Source organism: Cavia porcellus, unplaced genomic scaffold (genome assembly GCF_034190915.1).
Source record: "Cavia porcellus strain 051 isolate PalLab524CR breed Dunkin Hartley unplaced genomic scaffold, mCavPor4.1 scaffold_24, whole genome shotgun sequence".
Classification (NCBI taxonomy): domain Eukaryota; kingdom Metazoa; phylum Chordata; class Mammalia; order Rodentia; family Caviidae; genus Cavia; species Cavia porcellus.
The window spans coordinates 8,364,957-8,387,796 of record NW_026947507.1 but is presented as its reverse complement, the minus strand read 5'-3'; positions in this window follow the sequence as shown (position 1 = coordinate 8,387,796).

Genomic DNA, 22,840 nt, shown 5'->3' with positions numbered 1-22,840 from the left:
TAGGAAGGCAAATGGGTTGCTTGATTTCCCAGCGCCCCAAGTTCCAACATGGCATGGATCTTGGGAGATGCTGGCTGGTTCTCCCCCTGGTGCAGCCTCTGCTTGCCTGAGCCATGGCTGCTTACCAGAGAGGCGAGCTGGTTGCTTGGTTTCCCAGCACCTTACTTCATAAGTTTTTTGAGAACTTCCAAGAAAGATGTTTCTTGATCCTCATTCCAGTGTAGATCCCACAGCCAGCCCTGTGGACTGTTTGACCATTTTATAAAGCCCTATGCTTATGTTTTCTTTGATCTACAGTTTTCTTATTTCAAGCTGCTTTTGGCATCAGGATGTATGGCCCTCCCTTTATTCCAATGACCTGTGGTTTTTAGTTTGTTTTCTCTGAGTAACTCCAATGTGACTTCTCCTCTATTCAGCCATGTTGACAGCTTTTTTTTTTTACCATCATTAGTATCTCTGTTTCAAAGATCCTTTCTATTTAAAACCAAAAATATTCAAAGTTTTATGCTAATTAAATTATATTCTGATATTATAATTATATTCATTTTGCTTTACCTCAATTTTAGCTCTTACTATGTAGCTGGGGCATGGAAGTCCTAATAAAATTACACACTTACTATGGTTAATCCGTATGTGTCTATTTGTGCTTGTATATAGATTCCTACATGTATGTAACTATATATGTTGACATGTCTATACATATAGGTTATAAATTCAAATTTTAAAAATTATCACAACTAAAAATTGATTTTTTATAAAATAGATTTTTATTACTGAAATTTCTGTCTAAATTTGCTGTAAAGAATGTGTATTTCTTTTCTATGCACTATGAACACAGAGCTCTAAACATAATTTTTCTAGTCTATGAAAAAGAAGTAACAAATTTTACTCTAGACCAAGGATTATTCCTAAAGAATTATTTATCTCTTCAAAAATCATTGGCTCTAGATCTCAAACTGGGTTAGATCTCAAATTGGATCTCAAACTGGGCTTAGAAATGGCATTACTGCTCTAGGTTAGTCTGGTCTAAAGTATCCAGAAAGTATAAATGCACTTCTCAACTGGAGTTTGACTGAAAGGCCATTTGAGGGACTCTGGATTGGTGAGAGTACAGTCTCTAGTTTTATACACACACACACACACACACACACACACACACACACACACACACACAATCATGAAAAATACATGGTTAAATGGTTTTGTATCTGTGCAGTCCATGAGTATATTTTCACAGACCTAGAAAGTGCACCCAAAAACACAGCTGTACTGTATTGGTTACAATGAACCAGATGACACAAAATTAAATTAAGCACATAAGAAAATGATACAATCAAGAGAGATGGTGAAAACTAGCTGGATGAGGCTGCTGCTGGCATCACATGGCACTCTGTTTTATAGCAAATTCTTGTTTTATAAGTAGGAGTACATTCTAAAATAATGATTAAAAGTACAATATAATAAAAAAGTAAGCTGACAAGTAAACTCCCATTATCTATTGGGTTCTGATGTGGCTCCAGATATTAGAGATGAACACATAGAAAAGGATCCAATAAGGATAATGAAAATATGGTTTATGAAGAGTCCAAGAAGATCAGAATGCTCTTGAAGCTAACACAAAGACTTCTCTGGACCATCTGTACTTATTGAGTCCTTAACAATTCAGGGCTTGCAGGAAGTGGGGAGCACATGTTGGGTAAAAGCCCAAGAAAATGAGCAGGCCTTGAGAAGTTAGAACAGGGACATTCAAAGCAGTAAATCTTGCTAATTAAGAGAACTGTTTGATCTCTAAGGTTGGCAATTTATTCCTCTGTAATAGGGATTGTCAGCCTTGCAGCTTCAGTCTTATGCCTTCAGAGGCTGTGGAAGGGCTTAATTTGCTAAACATAGGCTGTCAGAGAACACTGTGTTTAACAAATTAACCTTTATACAGCCTGGTCTCAAACAAATATCAAATTATATAACTTGTACCCAATTATATGTGCCATGTTTATTATTCCACTGACCACACAGTAGTTTTGTTTACACCAGCTCTATGACAAACATGCAAGGAATGTATTATGTGTTTTGCTAAGGTATTGCAACAGGTCATAGGCCATAGAAACTAGATTGCAACAGATCACTATATCAGTTCAATGATGTGTAAGAATGAGTTTCCTAAAAACTTATTACCTAAAAACATTACTTTCTATTAAGAGCTTACTGTTTTTTTCTATAAAATGGAGGTCTTACAATGTATTTTATTGTATGGTTTTCTATTTCCACTGTGTATACATTCAATACCATTAAATATTTGTCTAAATGGTAGTTTTATGTATCCAAACAGATGTATTTACTTAAGAAATCCATATGTTTAATCTTTTATATTATTTCTAATTTTCCTTTTTATAAATAATATTGTCAAAAGCATCATTACACAAATATCTCTTTTATATCAAAGGTATTTTCCCTAAGACAAATTCCATAAAGTGGAATTGATAGTACAAAGGATATGAACATAGAAACAGAATATGACAAGTCCATTTTGGTTATTGGTGTCTCACTAAGATTAAACTCTGTCACATTTTTTCCAATATGAAAGAGTATATTGGAGTCAGTCATGGTTTCAAATTCCATCTCTGGATCAATTATCTTGATGAGACTTGCATAAAGTAGCCTCCAAACTTTGGTTCCTTCATAAGAAAGATGGACTAACAGCCTTCTTACATATATGGTTGATGTGAGAACCAAGTGAAAACTTGGGTGTATGATTCTAAGCAGTTTCTCATGTATTTCTAGAGTTGATAGCTATTTAACCAAGAATATATTTGAGGCTAGTACTGTAAATCTAAGCAAGTCAAAATTCTGTCATTCCTGACATGTTAATAAATAAGTCCGGTGTGAGCACATACCTTCTGACAGTAGCACAGTTCAATTTGACCCAAGATGCCCACTAGGTATCCAGAGTCTTCAATCAGATGCCCTGTGATCAATCCACCTGTACAATCTATGGTCTGCTCAGTGGAATAATTCTAACCTGATTTATCTTTCCTCTTCCATACTTCCCTGATTTCCAATGAGTGAACACACTTCTCCACATCCTTATCAATCCTGAAGCTAACCCTATGAATTACTTTGACCAGAAGCACATGAACAGACTTTAAGTATATCATATGCAAACAGAGGCTTTAAATGAACAATGAGGTTTGGACTGTCTTACTGTGCTCCTGGACCACACCACAAGAACAGAATGCCCTCCACCACTGTTTTTCCACCTGAGTCGAGAAATAAAAGTCAGATGCAACAATCTTGATACCAGCACAACCAACAATATTGTGTCAACAATAACAAGACAGAAATAATATTTATTTCTGTGATCTCCAAAATTCAGACTGCTGACTGGCTGATATCCAGGGCTGATACCAATTTCTGCCAACAGAAGCACATTTGACTTCAGAATAGAAATGTTAAGGGAGAGGAAAATGTCTCCAGAAGGAGCATATTTGTTCTGAGACCTTTACTAAAAGCAGAGCCTCCTTTCCCCCTAACAGATCCAAGGTAAAGTGCTAGCAAAGACAGAATGTTTGGGAAACTTGAGCCCAGGTCTCAAGGTGGACTGGCTGGTAATGAATGTCTGCCTTGTCTCACTTTCGTTATTTCTCTCCAGGGATGATTTACAAGGTGATAAAAGACTTCAAGCTGCAAAAGGTACTTAGGCTGTTAAAAACCAGGATTTTATGATCCCTTCTTCTTTATAGTACATGTTGTTTCATTAATCAAATGCTTATTCTATTAGAAGTCTCAAACCTCTAAGATGGTGGGACATTTCACTTTTATTGCTCTGAAGTGGCACTAACTCCCCCCACTCCGCCCCGTGCTCCCAGGCAGGCCACCAGTGACTCTTTCCATCTTACGTCTTCTTTGATCCTGTGTATTCTGTACTAATCTTTGAGATTTCAATTTTTTTTTTGCATTTTGCTTTGTGTTCATCCTGGAATAGATGCTGAACTATTAGCCAAAATCTCCTTTTTCTTCCACAGCCATATAATTGAAGTCTGGAGCCAGTCATTGATGTCATAATCAAGTCCGTGGATTTGTACCATATACCTCATCCCTTCTGGCCTCATTTTCTGCTGGCTCAGCTTTCTCTTCAGTCAGCCAAGAGCCAAGTCTGTCCTTGTCCTTCTCTGCCCTGTCAAAGGTGGTTTTTGTACTGGTATCTCAGTCTGTATATTTTCATCACCAACATGATTCATTTGCCATTTTCTAGTTTTCATTTTTTCACTGTTCCGAATAAACTTTATAACTACTTATAACTATTAATCTTCTACTTGTGATCATTACAAAATAGTACCTCAAATCAGGTTTTAGAAATAGAATAGGTATTAGATAGGTAGATAAATAAACTAATAGTCATAATTAATATACACAACATGGAATATTAAATTGTAACTCATAATATTTCAGAGCCTTTAGAAAAAATACCCAGATAAATTGATCCCTGTCTTCTTAGTACCTAAATTATGAAAGCAAAGATCTGAAGAACTTTTAAAGAAGTAGCAGGCTCCAAGCTTTCAAAATGTGGGACTGGTATTTAACAGATCTTGCTGGGAGGAGGGAAGCGAGGAAGCAAAGAAGGAAGGAAGGAAGGAAGGAAGGAAGGAAGGAAGGAAGGAAGGAAGGAAGGAAGGAAGGAAGGGAAAGAGAGAATGAAGGAAAAAGAAGGGGAGTGTAGGGGAAAGTAGGAAGGTGAAGAAGGAAGATTGACTAACCTATAATACAAACAGAAATTCACTAAGGAATATCTCCCAGTGCACCCTCTCTGGGGAATAGTGTGTAAATGGTGATAGTCCTTCCTTATAATTCTCCCTTCCTTTCATTTAAAAAAACCTTTTTATAATATTTGCAAATCTGACTTTGCTTCATATTCTTCTAAAATGACTTCTAAAGCAAGCAAGACATCATTAACTCCAAATTTGACGAACAGTTACGTTCCTTCCTTTTGATCCCTCTTTAAGGATGGATTTAACTGGCCTCTTGGTTCTTAAACTTTGATCTGATAACTGTCTCTCATTTTACTCCTTTCTATCACTGCTGCATTTCTGTCACTCGATATTTCTCTTCCCTTCACTGTGTAACCATGACAAGGACACATAATCTTTAGCCTTTCTACAGATTCTCTCTGCCTTTAAGCCCTCATGCATTTCCATCCTATTTATGAGGATGATTCTGAAACATCTGTGTTTAGCACTCTTCATATCCACGCCACAACCTGCAGTGACTCTCCGCTAGGATTAACATGCATCTCTATTCTCCTCTGATCTCAGTTCTCCACATACTTACTATCTACTTCTTAGGAACAGACCAATCAAAGCATCTTCCTTCCCATTTCCTTGCCAAATCCCAATCCAACCCGTTATCAGCTCTCCTGTGGATTCTTATTGTTTCCCTCTTAAGTGGCCTGAGCCCAGTCTCTGCCACTCTCCTTCTACCACGAAGACCAGTGCTTCTCAACAAATGGTGGGTTTAGAATCAAGTGTGGGACACGTGGTGCTTTTGTTTGTTTTATTTTAAACCATATTCCTGATTCCTATACATAAATATTCTTATTACTTGGCCTTGGGTGGAGCCCAAGATTTTATATTTTTACTTTTTAAAAGTTTGTATTTAGTTCATGAGACAGCTGAAAAAAGTATCACAAACCAGATGGTTTAGAAACACAGAAATATATTGTCTCACAGTTCTGAAGTCAAGGTGCTAGGAAACCTATACTTCCCCTTAGTTCACTGGGAAGTCATCTATCACAGATGTGTCTCCCGGTGTATAGTAGCTTATGACTCTTCTTGGCTTATGAAGGACTGTTTTTCACTGGGTCAACTTTAAAGACTCCACTTAATTCAATAACCTGTATAAGAACACTGTTTTCAAGTAAGGTCATAGTCTATGATGATAAGAACGAGGACTTCAGGAGATCTTTTTGGAGGAACCCAACTTGATCCTCAACACCAGGAAATTCTGATTCTACTCAAAATTTTGGAGGTGCTGATACAGATTAAGGATCATCAAACCATATCCTATAGGCAATTTACTGCCAACTTTTAGAAATAAAGCTTTATTGAAATACACCCACTTCTATTTGATTGTCTATTTTCTATGACTGCTTGCACACATTAGCAGAGGTAAGTAGGCACAATAGAGACAATCTGGCTTGTAAAGCCAAAACTATTAACAGAAGTTCTCAGATTCCTGTTGGAGATTATTGTTTCTCAATTGAGAACAAACAACTTCTAATCACATAGTGAAAATTTTATTCTTCTTAATTTTTATCATTATTGTTACATGTAAGAGAATACTTGTTTTCTCATAATTGTTATTATTTTTTTAAAACTTGCCTTTCTCTATAACAAACAGAAAACAGACCTCTGATTTAGAAACTTCAAGAGAAAATCATATCAATCTGAAACTCAACATTTTTCATTATGTCAATTTTTAATTTATTTCAATTAATGACAAATTGATACTTGTTTTTCATGCACAGTAATAATACAATTTTATTTTAAAATATGCCATTTTACTTAAAAATTAATTTAAAGACAAATGTGAATTAATGTGTAGTAAATGTTCTACTCAAATTTAGACAAAAATATCCCAAAGATATTCACAAAAGATTGAAGTTTTGGAAAAACTGTTATTCCGTAATATTCCTTTAATCTTTCCAAAATATCCTATCACTAGCTTCATGTCACACCCCACTCAAACACCTTCAGTGGCAGATACCTCCACTCTAAATTCACTTGCCATCTGTTCTTCCTGATATCAATGTTAGCCAACCACCTCCTACACTAGACAATAATCTCCCATGACCCCAGACTCCCTCATCTGTCTGCTAACCATTGATGATATCTTTGCCATATTATCTCTAATAAAGTTAGGTATTCTCCCCAGAACTGAATATCTTTTCCCCCATTCCTTGCTCTTTTCACTGTCTTGTCTTACCACATCCTGCACATTTCTGAGGACCAAGCTGAAGCCCAATTACAACCATAACACCTTCATAACTTCCTTTCAAATCTTTGTCTGCAACTCACTGTCCCATACAAATAAACATTTCAACTCTATTTGGAATAACAGCACTTATTGATCATTATAAATGCCAGCAAGGAAGGAAACTACTAGGTCCTAAAATGAGTTCCCAGGACTAGCAGCAGCAAACTGGCTCTTGATTTGCCACTAAATGTATGCAGAGCACTCTCTAAACCTTAAGCCTTGAGCTGATTGATAGGAATACAACAGGAAACATGACGGATGTGAGCCCTGCCCTCAGCAGGCTTATAGTCTTTGGACAAATAGGAGGCAAAATATCATCAGAGTATAGTAAGTGCTGAGCATCATGAGAGGAAGGTGCTATGAAAACATACACAAAGAGGAGATTTTAGCTATTTGAGGAAGTCAGATCAGCCCTTCCCAGGAAGTAGAAGCTGGAGAATAAAAACCAATCAGCCTGGGAAATAAGGAAAGTGGTAATGGGAAGGGAGTGGGAGTGTCAGAGAAGAGGTGGAGTGTTAGAGACAGATGGGAGAGAGCATGACATGTTTGAGAAGCTATATGAAAATGATAAAGATGGTATGAGAATACCAAGTCATCATTCTGGAGAGAGCATGGGACAATTTAGGAAAGCCTGTGTCACCCTGCTGGTGTTGAACTCTGAAGCTCAGGAGTTGCAGTAATACTTTCTGAACTTGGCAATGATTTGATCAGGTTTTATTTTAGAAAATCCACTCCAACTTTGACATGGAGACTAGACGTTTAGGAGACTGAGGGACAGCCAGACAGAAGGCTGCAGTTTCAGAAAAAGAGCGCTGACTACAGAAGACACAGTGGCACTGGAAATTGAGTGGGAGCGAAAAGATTTGTGAGGTTTAGGAGGAAGAACACACATGAGTTAGATTGGGTGTCATCACAGTATCTGGCTCAGATAATCTAGTAGTCTGATGGTATCCTTTACTACAACAGTAACACAAAAGAAGGACGTGCAAAGTGTTGGGAGGGCTGGGAAACTGTGATAAACTAAGCATTATACCTTTTAAGTTCAAGCAGTTACAAGATCTACAAACTACAGTACCATAGAAGCAGTCAAATTTGGTCTCAGAGGATTAGGAAAGATACAGACCTAGGTATCACTCATATCTGTAGAGCTTCGATGTCTGAGTCATATGTGCAAACCTAACAAAATCTATGACAGTTGCACTGTGTCCCAGGCCCCTGAAGCATGGACTCAAACTAACAATTCCCAGTATGGATGGGAGGAGGAGCTTCAGTATTTGATAAGATAATCCTGGGAGAGATGAGGGCAGTATATTTAGGACATGGGTTTAAGGGACCCCAGTATTTGAGGAACCAGTTGAGAGAGAAGATCAACACAGACTGAGAAAGAATTGCCAAGGTAGTAGATGAAAAACTAAGCAAAAAAAAAAAGTGTCCTCAAGGGAAAGTGTTTTTCAATCAGTACCAACCCATCTGTCCATCAATGTCTGTCCTTTCTTTCTGTGTAACAGTGTGGCAAATTCTTTAAAAGAACGAGGCTATATGTCTTTAATATCCCTGTCATCTGATAATTGATTCACATAAGGAAAATGCTCCATTGATATGCAGTGTAGACAGTGAAGCATTAGTAGCCTAAACCTGACACAGATTTCAAATAGTAAAAGCAAAAACTAGCCTAATGAATTTATATAAGTTGATAAAAAGAAACAAAATTCCCAGATGTCCCACATTAAATAAAGGCCAGAAGGTGGAGGGAGTAAGTTATAGCTTAATGGGTCATTAGCTGCTGGAAAACAACAGCAAAAAGAGTACTTACGATGTTCTTAGCTTACATCCTGCTTCTACAGTCCACCACAGCTGCTGTGCTGGTTCCATATAAACTACAGGTACTGTTAACCTCAACCAGTGAGAAGCAAAGACTATTTTTCTCACAGCTATCATCTTATCTCAAAGGTCCCCCAACCATTTTCACTGTCTTGATCCTGCTAACTTTAGTCAAATAAGGTTACAGTGCTTTTCTTCCCCAAAGTTTACTAAAAGTTCTCTGAGCTCTCTCTGTTCCCATTGACATTTTCAACTGCCCCCTGAACTTCCAGCTATTGATTTCAGGAACCCAAACCAGAACATCATCCTTTCTGTTTCTGTCTAACATCTTCAATGACTCAATAAGCTCTTTCATTTCAGAGATTCCTTGGTCTCTAGACTTTTGGTTTAACAACACTATGTGACAGTTTACCTAACATACCCTTCACATTGTCTTCCCTAAATACGATTATAGAATTTTCATGTGAAGCTTCTCACAAATTAATATGAACTTCATCCATTTTATTGAAGATTGAGACTATTCAGAACACTGAGGGTACAGCTGAACTATCACTGAGCTGGGAATCAGAAGTAGATTTGAGACTCGGTTCTGTTATTATAACACAAATCTCTGTACTTTAATGTGAATAAGATTTATGTTTTGAAGCTCCATGTTATCAATTCTGTCTGTTTCCTGGTAAACATCAAGGATTCTAAAGATGCTCTCTTAGTTACTTTTCTCATTGCTGAAACAAAATACCTAGCACTCACAAGTTAAGGAAGGAAAGGTTTATTTAGCTCACAGTCTGTAGAGGTTTCAACTCATCATTGGCTGCCCCAAGGAAGGGTGGAATGCCAGAGCAAAAATAGTTCATGTAGGGAAGAAGGTAGCAAAGCAGGCCATGGATGATCTTTCTATCTCTTATATTTTATCCAGGATATGCAGGATGAGTAGCACTCACATCCTTAGTCCTAGAACCCTTGGTCCTAGCATTGAACCATGAATCCATCCCAGTGTCATGCACTCTAGATCCAGCCACCTCTGAAAATGTCCCACCTATGACTACATGAGGCTTTGGGGGACATCTAGACACAGGCCATAACAGATGCCAAGGTAGATAAGTATTGATTGAAAATTTTGTATAAATTTTATTTGACAATGCATTCCTTATATGTTTCAGAACAAAACCTATTGCTATGAAACTTGGTGAACCTGCCAATGTATCATTAGAGTTGCAAAGGATGGATTCTTTCTTTTTTGAGTAGTGTTTTACTAATTGTTTTGGTCAGCGAGCAATGGGTAAGAGTGGATGACTGTGATTAATTGCCAAATGGTTCTAATCTATTATCTAACACCATTCTACTTCTAATGGGAAGGGGGAAATGAGTAAATTTATCACTAATGTAAACCTAGCCTAAATAAAAATTAATTTTCTTTATAAAAAGCTAAGCTCATTGAATATATTGAAAGTATAAGCAGGAAAATAAAACATGACGCTAACAATAAACATATGGCATTCCCCTCTCTGTGATTATGCACACTTTGAAGTTTTAAAGAAACCACACAACACTCATGCTTTCAATTATTTTTCCAACGCAGACAGACACCAAATGTATTTTTTTCTTTGCAACTGATTACTGTTCCATTCCAATCCATGTGCCTGAGCTGGAAATTCACCTCAGTGAAAGAAAGAGAAATAAATTCCAGCTACTTCTTGACTTGGCACCCTTAGAAATACTTGACTAAATTTAAATCATTATTTGGCTTAGCCCTGTCTCCCTCTTTCTCTTCTTTAAGTGAAAATAGGGAAAAGGCACTCAAAGAAACTGGATCCAATTAACCTAACTTCGTCTTTTTCTATTGGAAAAATTTACTACACCAATACTATTAAGTACACATGGTATTTCTCATGATTTTTTTATTCCTTGTCTTTTTGGCTATATCTATTCTTCCCAAATGAGGGGTACCACACAAAAACACATAAATCTTTCATAAAGCATTCTAAATTGAATATTTTGTCTGCTGAGGGTTTTCTATGAGTGGAGGAAAAAAAAAGGAATTGCACTATTGTTAGCCTTCCGCCCCTCACACTGTCACACTAACCTCTGAGCCTCTTAGAGGTTAGGCTGCTTATGGACTCTGAATAGACACTCATCATTTGCTTGGGGCCACAGTCGTGAACTGCTGCACTGAGTGGCTTATAAACAGTAGAAATTTTGGAGGCTAGGAAATCCAAAATAAAAGTGCCAGTAGATTCAGTATCTAGTGAAGGTATCCTTCCTGAATTACAAATGGTGCTTTCTGGATTACAGCTATGTATTCACACAGCTAAAGAGGTAAAGGAACTCTCTAGAGTTATGTTTGATTGTTTGCTTTTAAATAAGGGAACTAATTCTACTTATAAGGATGCCACTTCCTAATTCCATCACCTTGGAAGTTAGGATTCAAACATCTTAGAGGGATACATAAGGTCTGTAGCAGATATTTTGTCCCAGAACTTCTACTCCTCTTGCAGCACAGGTACTGACCATCCACTGACTGGATCTGGTTGCAGAATTTGTGTTTGCTACTCCACATGTTGGCCTTTCCTTATGTGATGGTGAAAAGCAGACTGAGGAAAGACTTTTTTAGGCATATCTTTGTGGCCTAATTTGTTACACATTAGGTTCATAAAATAATCAAAGTGACCTACACTGTCATTTTTTACCTGTCTTAAGCTCTATCTCCTTCATTCTCCACAGGTAAACAGCCAGCCCTGACCTCCAACTGCTGCCTCCTGACACTATGAACACAGATCGTGTTTTCTGATTAAATCTTCTTCCAGGTTCACTGATGATTTATGCACACATGAAAGACACTGCATACCTTATAAATGAAAAGTGCCAAAATAGTAAACCTAAATGCAAAGACAAACAAGACATGGCCTTTGCCCTCAAGAATCTCTTCTGATGAATAATGATAAAATATTCCAACCCAGAAATCATGAAGCAGCATGACAACAAAAAGACTACAGGAGAGACAGCTGTTCCACATTACTTCACCTTTGCATTGTAACTTGTAGTAGTTGCATGTCTGGCCTTGGGGTTGTCCTAGCAATAGATTCTTGTTGAGCCAAATTGCCCAAATGACTCCTCATTTTAGATATCTGACACTCTCACATGTTATCCAAAAAAGCATGTTTCAAAGTATCATCTTCCAATTCTTTGCACAAATTTCCCGTCCATGTTATTTTTGTTTCTAAACACACCAATCATTAAGCCTAATGGTTCTCTTCTTCAGGTTCTCATTAAGAAGCTTGTTTTGTATTATTTTGCTTTCTTTTACTTTATTCTCTGAATAATCTTTTGCAGTCACTAGCTCTTGGAATCTCTTCTTTTCCATCCTTTCTGATTTTGTGATTTCTTGTACCTTGTCATACTTGGTGGCTTTCTTACAAAAATCATTGTACATAAAGCTAAGTACAAAGCATTCCCCTAGAGAATGCAGTCTTTGAAGACAAGGTCTATGTTGATTCTATCTCTAGGACCAATATGATAGCCAGCAAAGAGTAACCATTTACCATGTGTCCAAATAAGCAATTATTTTCTTTTTCAGGAATCAAATAATCAAAACCCATAGTATGTGGATTTTACTCCTGTCCTTAAGTCCTGGACTCAAAAATGTATCTAAAGTAACTTGTAGCAGTTAGCTCCAATAGAAATTAGGCCTCTAGAAAACCACTTTTATTCTTTTGAATAAAAGTACATATTTATATTGACAGTGAAGTCTGAAGAAAATTGTATTGACATTTCAATAACTCACCTTCACAAGTAAGTTTATTGGTCTCTGCACTGATGCTTTTTTGGGGGGCCTGACTTGACCAATAATATTTTCACTACATAGATTTTGAACCTATTTTTGGTCTTTGGACTGGAAATACCACTTGGAAATCTCAATTAAGCAACAGCATGTGGAACTATGCTCCAAGGCTTCTGCTTAATCCAACATTCAACCACATTCAGCTGTGGAGCTCCACAATCCACAGATGTGTCTGAATACCTGAGCTACAAGTGCTTAAATACAAATAAGGAACCCAAGAGTTCCTGCTTTGCCTTAAAGGCTTTCAGTACTTGGAATAGTGACACTTACTTTGGAGTTAATTTTTAAAGCTTCCATGATAACGTCACCAACTTTTCTCCCTCCTTTATTCTGCCCCAATCCCAGCTCTCACTCAGTGTAATCCATTGCATGATCTAAAGTACATAATCTTTACATTTAGATTTTAAGATGTGTGAAGACAGCTAGTATGTAATCTGGAATTGAGAGGTATACACGAAAGGTAAAAGGCTCCATCCCGTTTTTGTATTTCACACACCCTTTTCATTAGACAAAAAGTCATCAAGGGAACAGTGAAAAGCTGGACCATGCCTCTCCGTTTGAATCTGAATTGATGATTTAATAGAGTGCTTCCTGCACAGATGTAGAGAATGTTCTCCTAATTCATTAGCAATAATGGTATGAGCAGCCATTAATTAGAGAGAGATTAGTTTAAACAGAAAAGGATTAAATTTAGATTCACTTATTATTCTTCCCATTGTTAGCATTTTTGATCCCTGTTGTGGGTAAGATAAGCACAAGAGAGTGGTTATTGTATAGAATATGAATCAATTAACAACTGCTTTGTGTAAGAATTGCTTTTTTAAAAAGAAAAGGAAAAACAAAATATGATAGAACAGAACAGACACACATAAAGATGAAGGAGAGAAGGAAAGAGATCCAGATTCTACTTTTTCTTTTTTGAGTATGAAGCATAGCTTTTTCATCTATATTTACCTGTAGACCTTTTCCTCCTCCAAATATAGAATCTTTTTTCCCTACCCTAAAATCAGTAATGTCCCTGGTACCAGTTTACAAGTATTAGATTTTATTTCATAAGAATTGCTCTCATACAGCACAGCAGAGTGGCTCTCAATTCTATTAGACCAAAGCCTTCTCTTTAGGAAATAAAACTGCTTTAATACCCCATTTACTAACTTGAAATGAAATACTTAGAGAATATAATCCACCTGAACACTGAGTTCAATAGCAAAGGAAAAAAGCAAGCATTGGTTGTATAATAGTAAGTATAGCTGCCTTCCAAATTACCAAAAGAAAAGAAAATCAATATAATGTCATAATGGTAATATAAAAGAGAAATAAGAAGTAAAGGAAAAAAGAACTTTTAAGGTACAGTTTATATTTAATTTTCTCGACTTTTTTCTCTTTTCATATGAAATGGGTAATTTTTAGGTAATATCCTGTTAAAATGGTAAATAGTCTTTTAAAACATATTTTTATAAGATATGTAAAAATGCATGAACCAACTTTCCAAAATAAACCTCTCTTCTATAATATTAACATACACTAGTAAAATACTAAACAAAAAAGTACTTTCAGAGCCCATAATTTCAGCACCGGTCATTCTAAATCTTTCCTGAGACACAGACTTTTTGATCTTCTAGTGTACATTTTTCTGAAGAAAAATATATGAATGCACATAAACATTTATGTACAGACATTTCAACAGGTCACAGGGCCCCAGAAGTCATGCATAACCACATAACCCAGACTCAGATTCCAACACCCCAGTGGCAAAGACTTGAGCATCAGTTTCAAATGCAGTTATCTGGGCTCAATAGACGTCTCTCAACACCATTGTCTCATGGTTTGACTCTTTACTATTCAGGTACCTATATTTATTTCTCAAGGTTTAATTTTTTCAGTAATTCCTCTATATAGGAAAAAACATTGAGAAATCATTTGAGTAAATTCAATGCTCTTTAAAAATCTTTATTACAAACATATACAGTCATTGCTTCTCCTCATGGTTTTCTTCATGCAAAATTCAGGGAAGAAAACAGGTTTCTTCTTGTATTCCTTTTCGTCAAACATGGGAATTTTAGATAAATCCATGTTTCTGCTATATCATATTGCTGAAAATATCTCCAAATAGAAGAAGATTCTGATTTTTTGGCTTGCCTTTTTGTCTTCCTTCTCTGTCAACTTTGAGAAGGGTCCTTGATAGTCATACGACAAACCATGTCTCAGGGCTACCTTTAAAACCTTTAAATCCTTCTCATTCATTGACATTACAAGCATCTACAATCTCTGTGTATGCTGATTGCAGTCTGTGGTAACAGACTGGTGAGTCACTGGTGTGCAACAGCTACAACGTTTGGACCTAGAAGTCATCTGAGGTGGCCATCAGATACACTGCCTTATTAAATTCCTTGTCTGCCTTTGAGCACTGGTGGAGATCGAACATCTTAAGGCCAGAGAACCACATGTATGCTAAAGCATGAACACCCATTCTCACTTGGGCTTTCACAAGTCCCACCAATTAAAAAAAAAAAATAGAGTTCAATTGTCAAATGAGAAAGGTGCATTCAAGATCAGTGTCAAACAAAATCAACAGTTTCCATGAACCAAAAATAACCCATAGGATATTTTCCTGTGGCAATAGGAGCCTACAACATAAGATATACCTTTTGATGGTATAGCATGGTTTACTAATGGCCCTGACATCCAAAACTAGATAGGATTTAGAGGCCTATCAGGCAGTAGAGGCCTAACTTTTGACTGAGACTAGATATGAATGTTCCACCCTATAAGCTAAACTACATGCAAAGGTATGGCCATGCATGATTTCTCTACCTTGCTATATTTTCCGACTTCTGGGTTGTCATACTTCTTTTCACATATAAAATAAGAATACTTGTATCGTTCTTGCAGGACACTGTGAAAATCACATAAAATAATTCATACATACTCTACAAAAGGACATATGATGATGTCAGCAAATGCTGGTTCCTTTACCTCCTACTCACTCACCGTATGCCATCCAAATTTCTTTGTTCTGGTAGTTCAAAAAGTAAACAAGTGCCCAGTGTCAACTGACACAATGAACAAAAGTGATTCATAAATTTTATACTGCTTGAAAGGACTACCAATTCAATGCTTAAATGACTTAAAACTCATTTTTCAAATTGCTGTGAATGGGCAGCTAAGAAATTTATGGACTAGCATTAAAGAGATAGCTGTGAAATTCAGTGTATAAATGATTTTAATTATTTCCATCAATTTAAGTCATAAAGAGATGCCTTAAAGAAAAAAGAAACATGGATAAGAGTTGTTCTGCACAGATATAGAATAAAGTTGGAACAGCCATATCTCATCAACAAATTTTTAAAATATTATAGAAAGACAACCTCTAAGACCACAGAGAGACTCCTCAGGCAAAAACAAAAAGAAAAAGAAATAGTCTCAGTAGAGCTGATAGTAAAAACACAGGCTAGGTGGCAATGCCATTGATCCAGGGTCTGAGGATGAAAATACCAACTAAATAAGATCTGCCAGCTTTAGGGAGGAGAATTTCATAGAAAACCCATCAGTTCATCATACAATGCTCATAAATATTAATTCCTAGAATAGTTTGATTTTATATTATGTTATGACTTGTGTAGATGTCTTCCTAAAGCCTCATATGCTCAGAGATGAGGGCTTTTTCAGAGGTGGCTGGATCTAGAATGCATGCCACTGGGATTGATTCATGGTACAGTACTAGGATTAAAAGTATGAGTGCTACCTGGCCTAAGTAGCCTGGGTAAGATATAAAGGATAGAAAGATTTATGATCATCCCTTGCATATGTTACCTTCTGCCCTCCATGATCTCTTTCTGCTCTTCAGTGCCTGTCTGCCATGCCACCTTGTCTTGGAGCCAGCTGACGATGAACTGAAATCTCTACTGACTGAACGAAATAAATCTTTCCTTCTTTAACTCTGGGCATTGAGTATTTTGTCTCAGCAATGCAAAAAGTAACTAAGACATTATTTTCTCTGTTTACAAAATTAATCATGAGATGCTTTACAAATGAGGAATATATGGAAATTCATTTGGATATGTTTTAATTAAACTATTTCTCTTAGCTCTCCAAATGTTCATATCAAGGACCTAGTGAGAAACACAAATGAAGTTTATCATTTCTTTTGTAACGGTAAGATCTTTATAGAATATACCATACATGTACATAAATATGCAAAAGTATAGCTGAGTGAATGGGTGCAAAGTGAAAATATCCATCTAGTTGGCACTTGATCAAGAAACAGAACTCTATCTAGAATCCTTCAGTCTTCCAGTTATTGCCTTCCCCAGGCATAACAATTATTCCAATCCTCTGTTATATCTTGAATGTTTAATGTCCCCCAAAGATTGGTCTGTAGAGTTCTCCTGTTGGGAGGGGGTGAAACCTTTCTTTGGAAATGTTCTTGAAGGGCCTTGTAGGATCCTATTCCTTTCTTTTTGTTTCCTACTCATGAGGCAAGTGATTTCACTCTGCTGTACATCCCACTAAGATGTGCTGTCTGGTCAAGAGGCCCAAAGCAAAGGACTAACTGGTGCTGGACAAGATCCTCTAAAATGGCAAGCCAAAATAGGAATTTTTGCTCTATAAATTGGTTATCTCAAATAATTCTATATATAATAAAAATATAACACGCATTCTAACATTAGATTCATGTCACCTGGTTTTAAATTTTAAAAAATGCAATTAGTGTGTGCTTGCTATCCCTGTTTTACATTTTCAATGCAACATATATGAGATTCATCTATGCTACAGCCTGTGGTTATAGTTTGTTCATTCACCACTTAATATTGTCTATTTTTCACTTCAGCCATTCTGGTGGATGTCATGCATACTTACATAGAATCAAAGAAATTTATCTAAAAGGCAAGAAAAATGGTACTACTGTTTACCATTTGTAGTGGGTAGATATTCTCATTTTAAAAATAAATCCCAGTTGCTTTAGATGCAAAGTGTTAGTATATGAAAATTGGAATTAAACTGTACCAACTTAAGAGAAATAATAGTTTTTGAAAATTCCTATGCGGAAGACAAGGATGAGTTGATTTGACTATGTGCTTCAGCATAAGCTAGATTGTTTAATCTTCCTACCCTCTGTGCCTAGAGAAGCCATAAAGGTTTAGAAAGGTAGGCACTTTCCCCAGGTCATATATCTAATTAGTAGTAGACCAAATGAATCAAGTCTTTGCTCCCTTCCTCTAGGCCAAGAGTAATCAAGAATCAATCAAATTTTTCAGTTTATTTTTTCTAAAACAGGCCATTCCTGAATATGAGACCTGCCATTTGAGTAAAAACTACATATTTTCAGGATATTAAATTTTCTCAGGACCAAAAACAGTGATAGCCAATTTTTATACTGCCACAGAATGATTTTCTTTTCTTTTCAAAATATAGAATAATGATGTCCACCTTGGAATATTGGTACATGGATATAATAATTATACTTAATTTTCATGCTCATTACCTGTCATATTTTATAATATTTTTAGTATAGTGTTGAATTCTGTTTGCAAGGGTATATTAAGGACTTTTATATCTATGTACATCAAGCACATTTTATCATCTTTTTTTGAGTCTTTATCCAGTTTTAGTATCAGGATAATTCTAGCTTTATAGAATGAATTTGGAAGCATTCCTTAATTTTGTACTTTGTGAAAAAGTTTGAGAGTGTTGATGTTCTTTAAATATTGGTAAATTCAGTAGTAAATTTATCAGATCCTGAGGTTTTCTCAGTTGGGAGAATTGCAATTATTATAAACAATAATCTCATTGTTTATGATCTATTTAGTCTTTTTACATATTCTTGGTTCAAATCTGAAATATCTTATGTGCCTAGGAAACTATTCTTTCCTTTGATGTTTTGCAATTTATTGGAATATAAGTTTTCAAAGTGATTTCTAATAATACTCTGAATTTCAGTGATTTTGTTGTATTTTTTTCCCTTTTCATCTATAATTTTATTAATTTGGGTCTTCTTTTTCTGTTTAGCTAAGTGCTTATCAGTCTTATCTTTTGAAAGAACCAACTATTGGAGTCTTGGTTTAGTCCCAAGTGGATGGTGAACAGTTTAAATGATTTTGAGGAACCCAGGAAGGTCAATGCCCTCTTTCTGGAGTGAATGTAAACAGCTCCACCAGGTCAGCCGTATTTATTTGGTTTTCAAACAAAGGATGGTGATACTCAGGTAAGCACCACGAGAACAGAGCTGGACCTTGGAAGTTAGTTCAAAGACTTCTCCAAGCAATAAATTTTGCCAATTAAGAGAACCACTTGTCCTCTAAGGTCAGCAGGATTATTGCTCTGGTGTAGGGGTGTCAGCAGTCCATCTGTGTGGCTGCCTCAGCTGTGGTTATCTTGACCTCAGAGCACCATGCATATGCTCTTTTCCAATGCAAGGAAAAGAAGGTCCTGTGTCCAGCAACTTAACTCTACACGGCCTGGTCTCCAACGACCAACTCTTTCATTCATTGATCCTTTGCATACGTCTTTTAGTCTATTTTGTTGACTTCTACTTTATTAAATTTCTTTCCTTCTACTAGATATTGGTATACTTTCTTGTTTTTGTAGGACTCTAAGATATATTGTAAGGTTGTTCAGTTTTCTAACTGTCCTCATTGTGTCCCAGATTTTAACATGTTATGTTTTTATTATCACTGGATTCTAGACTTTCTAAAATTTCTTCCCAATTTTTTAATGATCTAATGATCATTCAAAATTGTATTATACAATTGCCACGTTTTGTGCAGCTTTTGTATTTAATATTGCTGCTGATTTTAAACTTTGTCAATTTTTTGTCCAGCTAACCTATTTGTGAGACTGACTTATTGAAGTCATCCACTATGATTGTATTGGGGTCTATCACATCTTTTATGTGAAATAATGTTTATGAAACTGAATTCACTGATGTTTAATACACATATACTGTTTTTAGAATTGTTATGTTTTCTTGGAGAATTGTTCCCTTTAGCAGTAGAGTGGCAATCTTTGTCTCTTCTGACTGATTTTATTTGGAAATTAGTATAGCTCTTGCTGTTTTCTATTGGCTCCAGTTTCTTGAAGTATCATTGTTCATGCTTTAAATTTCAGTCTTATGGATGTCTTTGTAGATGAGAGGCATTTCTTGGAGGTGTTTCTTGAATACATATTTGGATTTTTTATCCAATCTGCTGGTCTGTGTCATTTAATCAGAATATTAATACATTTTACATTAAATGTTATTATTAAAAGATATGCATGTTTGTCTTTTCAGTGTTTAATTATTCATAATTTCACTTATTTTCTCTTGAAATCAAATTTATTGTTTCTCTTGGTCTCAAGGGTGTGATTGTCCTCTTCCTCTGAGTTTAGGATTCTTTTAAGAAATTACTTCATTGTTGATTTACTGTTCATGAATTTCTTGAGTTTTTATTTATTTTGGAATGTCTTTATTTCTCCTCTAATTATGAGAAGTAGTTTTGCAGGATATAGTATTCTAGGTTAGCAATTACAGTTGTACCTCAGTTCACAAATTTGATTCTTTCTAAAATTCTAGTCACAAATTCAGTTAGATAAGAGCCAAATTCAATGTTTAGATTCAATGTTGACCTCATGGGGAAATTTGATTTAGTTCTTGTCCAGTTTGGTTTGCAGCCAGAATCTTGGTGAAAATTGAGTTCATAGACTGAGGTACCACTGTATTTTCTATCAGAGTTTGTAATGTATTATTTCAATCCCTTCAGAAATTAGAGTTTCTACTGAGGAATATACCGTTATTCTAGTGGGTTTTCTCATATAAGTAATTTCATGCTTCTCTCTTACAACATTTTACAGTCTCTGTTCAGAAGTTTAACAATTTGACTTTGTGAAAAAGATATTTTCTGGCCACATCTATTTGGGATTCTAAATACCTTCAATACCTAACCATCATCTTCTTTCTCAGATTTGAGGGATTTTGTGCAAAATAATTTAAGGAAGTAGACTTGTTGTACCATTAAACTTGTACTACCTTAACCTGTTCTATTAGAACTGTACAAGAGCTCTTCAGTAATATTTTCATTAATTATTATTCTTTTTTATTACTGCCTGAATGCTCCAGTCATCCAACTGTCTTCTTTTTGTTCTTCTTCTGATTGTCTTTCTTCTCATTCATATTCCCTATTACCAAGACTTTCTACTGAGTTTTTATTTGATTAATTGAAAATCTCACTATAATAATTTCTGTTTGGTTCTTTTCCAGCACTTCTATCCCTTTACTTTATTTGTACATTGTTTGAGTTCACTGATTATTTTACCTATCTGGTTTTAAAATATTTTCCTATAATTTCATAGACTTAAATATCTATGGAATCCTATTGGGGTCTTTATGAATTGTTGAAATGATCTTGTTGCCTGGTTTTTTCCACAATTGTTGCTTTTGTATAGAAGTGTGAAGATCCATTGGGATAGATATCTCTATCAATATTTGAGGTGGTCTTATAATAAGTGACTTTTGTGTCTGAGTGGAAGCACCTGCACAGCCTATTCAAAATGCCAGGTTCAATCTCTATCACTGCTTTTCAAGAAGAGGTAGATACCAACTCTATATTAACATATTGTATATGTTAACTATCTAAAGAACCAACCATATGTGAACATATATTTTAAAATTAATTTAAAACTTTCTCTATTGTCTTAATAACCCAGACCAAAAAAAGAGGGAAAGTAACAATGTAAGATGGGCTAAGGAAAAATACACCTTGATGGTATTTATATATAAGAAATTAAGGGGAAAGGATGAGAGAAAATTAAAGGAATGAAAGAAATGAAGAAAAGATTGGAGTGCAAATGAGAAGTGACAGAAGATATAGGGAGGTTGAATCCAATTAATAAATTAGCAAAACTAAATTGTTAGAAAAGCCTATGAAGAAAACTATAGTGTAAAAAAAGTCACAAAACAAGGGAAAACACAATGGAAACCAAAGTAATAACTACCAATTATGCACAATTATATACACATGCATGTACATATACATATACACATAAAAAATGAAAAACACAGACCAATATCCTTCCTTGTAAGGATATGTATACTGGCAACAACTATTCCCCTCTGCTTTCTATGATTGGATTCCATCTGATAAAATGTAGGATGTGAAAATGTTTTTTAGTACAGAGTTCTCATCCTATGTCAAAGTGGAAGTCATTTAGGGAAGTCTCATGGTTGAGCTGTGACCTTTCATGGTTACATGGAAATCTGTCAGTATCATGACTGAACCACATCCTAAAACTCAATCTCTTTTATATCTAGAAGTGAAGACATCTGAAAAAACATGGATGTCTGTCAAATCTAGCACTTGTGTAGTTTGGGGGAGACTTAGATTGTGACCCAAAGTTTTAGAACTCACCAGAACATGCTTTTGGAGGGATGACTGGTCAGAGTCTGCACAGTTCCACATTTAGCCTGCTTTGGGCAGGGCAGAGTCAGTTAGAGACTGTATCACTGGCTGGGACAGTTGAGGATTCTTACTTCCCTATTGCTGAAATAAAATACTCAATGCCCACAACTTAAAGGAGGTGTGCTTTATTTTGGATCATTGTTTCAGTGAGATCAGTGTCACCAAGGCAGACACTTCACTTGGATCCATGGTGTCAAGATTGAAGACAAACTGAAGAGCCAGTGACAGAATTACATCCTTCCAGGTCACCCTGTCAGTGACCCTCCTCTTTTGACCAGACCCCACCTTCTAACAGCACTTTCAGCTATGAGCTCATTAATAGGTTAATACAGTGACGCATACAATGCCCCATGATCTAGGTGCCTTCCAAAAGTCCCATTTCTGAACATGTAAAATTTTAGAGACATTTTATATCTAAATCATAACGGGTACACAGGGTCTGAACTGTGATAAGGTTGTGGGTGTCCAGCCTTCTACCCCCAGACTCAGACTCTACCATACTATGAAACGTCATGCAGCCATCACTGGTTTTTGTTTCTTGCCTTCGCCTCAGGCTTTCTCTCTCCCTGGCTGACTTTGTTCGCTACTTTCTGGGTTTCACATCATCTAGCCATCACACTGAGATTTTTCCAGCACTGAATCCAAACTCTTCTTAGACAGGAACTAGGGTGTTATCCTCATTCTTATGGTTTTAGTTTTTCAGGACTGCAGTTACCATTCT